Consider the following 6,122-nt stretch of genomic DNA (forward strand, 5'->3'; position numbering starts at 1 on the left):
TACCCTAAAATTGTCACAAATCTGCGCCCAACGTGCTGTCGTTTGATTTATGATGGCTGCGTTGTATTAGGTCATCGAAAGCATTCAGCTCCGCTCTAATCATACAGTACCACTGTCAATCACAAGGCTCATCATGGGTTGAAATATTATCGGGTGCTCAGCTATACTTACTGCTACTTCTATTCTATAGCAAAAAGCAAAGCCTGCCCTTACAGATTGGCCACTTATGGACCTGAAAATTCACGTCCATTGTGCAGGAGCAAAACAAAGGCAGATTTGGGAGTCACCAAGTCCCGGGGAATCAGAGGCTACCACTGACGTCAGGTTGAGGAGACAGCATCCCTTTCTTCAGCTCCTTGGCTGCTCAGCCACAGAGGGATCAAAGTAAAACGTAGACTGAGTTCAATGTAGCTTTGTAGTTCAGAGTTTCACATTCCAAGCCTAGTTGTTAATTCCCTGCTCATGCTGGAAATCCGTGTGCTGCCCCGGAGGTTGTATTTGGCTTTGTGGTTTGGGAAAAGGGGGCGGGGGGGGCAGTGTTCCTGCATTCACTTTCGAGTGTGGATGAATGGGAAGAAGACAACATTTGGTAGGTACCAGTCACACATTGGTCACACTCAGTGATTTGCCTTCATTTTACCCTAGAGGAATTAGTGAAGGCAGTGAATTGCCTAACTCCTGGGCTGTGCTAGCTCTAACTACAAGAGTAGTCCAGGGGCTGGAGAGATGGCTCAGCGGTTAAGAGCACCGACTGCTCTTCCAGAGGTCCTGAGTTCGATTCCCAGCAACCACATGGTGGCTCACAACCATCTGTAAAGAGATCCGATGCCCTCTTCTGGTGTGTCTGAAGACAAGATAAGTAAATAAATCTTTATTTAAAAAAAAGGAGTCCAATACCCAGGTAATGACCGTGCCTGTGGTTCTCAACGTGTAGGTCATGACCCCTTTGTAGTTGCACATCAGACATTTATTTACACTTCATAACAGTAGCAAAATCACAGATATGAAGTAGCAGCAAAATAATTTTATGGTGAGAGAGTCACCATCATTTGAGCAGTTATATGAAAGGGTCAAAGAATTAGGAAGAGTCAGAAACACTGGGCAAAGCAAAGGTTAGCATATAATTCGCTGGATCGGTAGAAAATGAGATGAGGAGAGACAGAAGGCAGGGGTTTCATTTATGTTCTTCATTCAGAGTCAGTAGGCAGGAGTGACTCTCCTCCCCACAGGTAAGGTGTCATGGCATTCAACTGATCTGTTTGGCTTAAAGAGTTCTCCACCTTTAGTAAGCCGAGCCAGAGTCTAACTTGATGTCAGGTGATATTGCAGCCTCCAGCCACCCAGCTCCAAGCAAAACACACCTCCCTTGTGACAGAAGGTCCTCTCCTGTCCTCTGCTTGCTCTGCGTGACTTCCTTTCTCTCTTTACAACACACACTGACTGTTCCAGAGGCCAGAGCATTCTGATCTTTGTGCCTTGGACTGATGTCTAACATACACTACTACCAAAGTTTTTAAAGTATTTTTATTCTATGGGTAAGAGTCTCCTGTATGTAGGTCTGTATACCAATGGGAGCCTGGTTCCCAGAGAGACCTGAAGAGGATGTTAGACTCCCCAGAACTGAATATACAGACCACTGTATCCACATGGGGAACCAGGTGGAAGAGCAGCCAGTGATCTTGCCGCCCCATCTCCCAAGCCCTTACACAATACTTTTGCTGGATTTTGTTTTTTGTAAACTGTATTTTATTTTTGCATGTATCACGCATGTGAACGTGCGCATGTGGACTGCTGTGAATGACTTCGTAAAGGACAGAAACACGTTCTTTAATTCCAGTCAAGGGGATCTGATCAATGCTCTGTCTCAGCAGTGTGGAAAGAGGGACACAGCAAAGAAACTGACAATGAATGCCAATGGCTCCAAGATGCTTGTGGCTGAAAAAGACCCAAAAGGGGCCTAATGGGACTCAGCTAGAAATGGTTACACAGCTCCCAACACTTTTAGGTAACACCCCAAAGCACAAACTGTGCTCAGAAGACATCCAGAAACTTCCTCGCTAAGTTATATTTGCAGAGCTGTGTTCTTTAAAGAAATGTCGGATTTCTTTTGTTTTGATTACCACCAACAATGGAGGAGTGTTCCTCTTTCTCCACATCCTCACCAGCATCTGCTGTCCCTGGAGTTTTTGATTTTAACCATTCTGACTGCTGTGAGGTGGAATCTCAGGGTTGTTTTGATTTGCATATCCTTTATGACTAAAGATGTTGAACATTTCTTTAGGTGTTTCTCAGCCATACGGCATTCCTCAGCTGTGAATTCTTTGTTTAGTTCTGAACCCCGTTTTTAAATAGGGTTATTTGTCTCCCTGCCATCTAATTTCGTGAGTTCTTTGTATATTTTGGATATGAGCCCTCTATCAGTTGTAGGATTGGTAAAGATCTTTTCCCAACTTCTTGGTTGCCGTTTTGTCCTAACCACAGTGTGCTTTGCCTTACAGAAGTTTTGTAGTTTTATGAGATCCCGTTTGCTGATTCTTGATCTTAGAGCATAAGTCATTGGTATTTTGTTCAGGAAATTTTCTCCAGTGCCCATGTGTTTGAGACTCTTCCCCACTTTTTCTTCTATTAGTTTGAGTGTAACTGGTTTGATGTGGAGGTCCTTGATCCACTTGGACTTAAGCTTTGTACACGGTGATAAGCATGGGTTGATCTGCATTCTTCTACATGTTGACCTCCAGTTGAACCAGCACCATTTGTTGAAAATGCTCTTTTTTCCATTGGATGGTTTTGGCTCCTTTGTCAAAAATCAAGTGACCATAAGTGTGTGGATTCATTTCTGGGTTCAATTCCTATTCTTTCCAGGACTTTTATCATGAAAGGGTGTTGAATTTTGCCAAATGCTTTCTCAGCACCTAATGAAATGATCATGTGTTTTTTTAATCTTTCAGTTTGTTTATATAGTGGATTACGTTGATGGTTTTCCATATATTAAACCATCCCTGCATCCCTAGGATGAAGCCTACTTGATCATGATGGATGATTGTTTTGATGTGCTCTTGGATTCCGTTTGCAAGAATTTTATTGAGCATTTCGATTATTCATAAGGGAAATTGGTCTGAAATTCTTTCTTTTTTGGGTCTTTGTGTGGTTTAGGTATAAGAGTAATTGTGGCTTCATAGAAGGAATTCAGTAGTGCTCCATCTGTTTTAATTTTGTGGAATAGTTTGCATAATGTTGGTATGAGGTGTTCTATGAATGATAGAATTCTGCACTGAACCCATCTGGACCTGGGCTCTTTTTGGTTGGGAGACTTTTAATGACTGCTTCTATTTCTTTAGGAGTTATGGGGTTGTTTAAATGGTTTATCTGTTCCTCATTTAACTTTGGTACCTGGTATCTGTCTGGGAAATTGTCCATTTCCTGCAGATTTTCAAGTTTTGTTGAATATAGGCTTTTGTAGTAGGATCTGATGATTTTTTTAATTAACTCTGATTCTGTACTTATGCCTCCCTTTTCATTTCTGATTTTGTTAATTTGGACACACTCTCTGTGTCCTCTGGTTAGTCTGGCTAAGGGTATATCTATCTTGTTGATTTTCTCAAAGAGCCAGCTTTTGGTTCTGTTGGTTCTTTGCATAGTCCTATTTGTTTCTACTTGGTTAATTTCAGCTCTGAGTTTGATTATTTCCTGCCTTCTATTCCTCATGGGTGTATTTGCTTCTTTTTGTTCTAGAGCTTTTAGGTGTGCTGTCAAGCTGGTGACATATGCTCTCTCCTGTTTCTTTCTGCAGGCACTCAGAGCTATGAGTTTTCTTCTTAGCACAGCTTTCATTGTGTCCCATAAGTTTGGGTATGTTGTATCTTCATTTTCATTATATTCTAAGAAGTCTTTAATTTCTTTCTTTATTTCTTCCTTGACCAGGTTATCATTGAGTAGAGCATTGTTCAACTTCCATGTATATGTGGGCATTCTTCCCTTATTGTTATTGAAGACCAACTTTAGCCCGTGGTGATCTGATAGGATGCATGGGATTATTTCTATCTTTCTGTATCTGTTGAGGCCTGTTTTATGACTGATTGTATGGACAATTTTGGAGAAAGTACCACGAGATGGTGAGAAGAATGTGTATCCTTTTGTTTTAGGATAGAATGTTCTATAAATATCTGTTAAATCCATTTGGTTCATGACTTCTCTTAGTCTGTCCATGTCTCTGTTTAATTTCTGTTTCCATGATCTGTCCATTGATGAGAGTGGGGTGTTGAAATCTCCTACTATTATTGTGTGAGGTGCAATGTGTGCTTTGAGCTTTAGTAAGGTTTCTTTTATGTAGGTAGGTGCCCTTGTATTTGGAGCATAGATATTTAGGATTGAGAGTTCATCTTGGTGGATTTTTCCTTTGATGAATATGAAGTGTCCTTCCTTATCTTTTTTGATGACTTTTGATTGAAAATCAATTTTATTCAATATTAGAATGGCTACTCCAGCTTCCTTCTTCAGGCCATTTGCTTGGAAATTTGTTTTCCAGCCTTTTACTATGAGGTAGTGTCTGTCTTTGTCTCTGAGGTGTGTTTCCTGTAGGAAGAAGAATGCTGGGTCCTCATTGCGTATCCAGTTTGTTAATTTGTGTCTTTTTATTGAGGAGTTGAGGCCATTGATGTTGAGAGATATTAAGGAACAGTGATTATTGCTTCCTGTTATATTCATATTTGGATGTGAGATTATGTTTTGTGCTTGTCTTCTCTTTGTTTTGTTGCAAGACAATTAGTTTCTTGCTTTTTCTATGTTGTAGCTTGCCTCTTTATGTTGGACTTTACCATTTATTATCCTTTGTAGGGCTGGATTTGTAGAAAGATATTATGTAAATTTGTTTTTTTCATGGAATATCTTGGTTTCTCCATCTATGTTAATTGAGAGTTTTGCAGGATACAGTAACCTGGGCTGGCATTTGTGTTCTCTTAGGGTCTGTATGACATCTGTGTGGGATCTTCTGGCTTTCATTATCTCTGGGGAGAAGTCTGGTGTGATTCTGATAGGTCTGCCTTTATATGTTACTTGACTTTTTTCCCTTACTGCTTTTAATATTCTTTCTTTGTTTTGTGCATTTGGTGTTTTGACTATTATGTGACGGCAGGAGTTTCTTTTCTGGTCCAATCAATTTGGAGTTCTGTAGACTTCTTATATGTTTATGGGCATCTCTTTCTTTAGGTTAGGGAAGTTTTCTTCTATGATCTTGTTAAAGATATTTACTGGTCCTTTGAGCTGGGAGTCTTCACTCTCTTCTATACCTATGATCCTTAGGTTTGATCTTCTCATTGTGTCCTGGATTTCCTGTATGTTTTGGGCCAGTAGCTTTTTCCCTTTTACATTATCTTTAAAAGTTGTGTTGATGCTTTCTATGGAATCTTCTGCTCCTGAGAGTCTCTCTTCTATCTCTTGTATTCTGTTGGTGATGCTTATATCTATGGCTCCTTGTCTCTTCCTTTGGTTTTCTATATCCAGGGTTGTCTCCCTTTGTGCTTTCTTTATTGCTTCTATTTCCATTTTTAATTCCTTCACCTGTTTGTTTGTGTTTTCCTGTAATTCTTTCAGGGATTTTTGTGTTTCCTCTCTATGGGCTTCTACTTGTTTATTTATGTTTTCCTGTGTTTTTCTAAGGGAGTTCTTCACGTCTTACTTGAAGTCTTCCATCATCATGATCAAATGTGATTTAAAATCTAGATCTTGCTTTTCTGGTGTGTTTGGATATTCCGTGTTTGCTTTGGTGGGAGAATTGTGCTCCGATGATGCCATGTAGTCTTGGTTTCTGTTGCTTGGGTTAATACGCTTGCCTCTCGCCATGAGGTTGTCTCTGGTGTTAACTTGTTCTGCTATTTCTGACAGTAACTAGACTGTCCTATAGGCATGTGTGTCAGGAGTGCTGTAGACCTGTTTTCCTGTTTTTTTTTTTTTCAGCCAGTTATGGGACCAGAGTATTCTGCTTTCAGACGTACGGTCTTTCCTGTCTACTGGTCTTCAGCTGTTCCTGTGGGCATGTGTCCTGAGTGCACCAGGCAGGTCACTAGGAGCCGAAAAGTTGGTCTTACCTCTGGTCCTGGGCCTGAAGTTGCTCCTAGGGTGCTGTT

This window comes from Rattus norvegicus, chromosome 9, assembly GCF_036323735.1.
Source record: "Rattus norvegicus strain BN/NHsdMcwi chromosome 9, GRCr8, whole genome shotgun sequence".
In the NCBI taxonomy this organism is placed as follows: domain Eukaryota; kingdom Metazoa; phylum Chordata; class Mammalia; order Rodentia; family Muridae; genus Rattus; species Rattus norvegicus.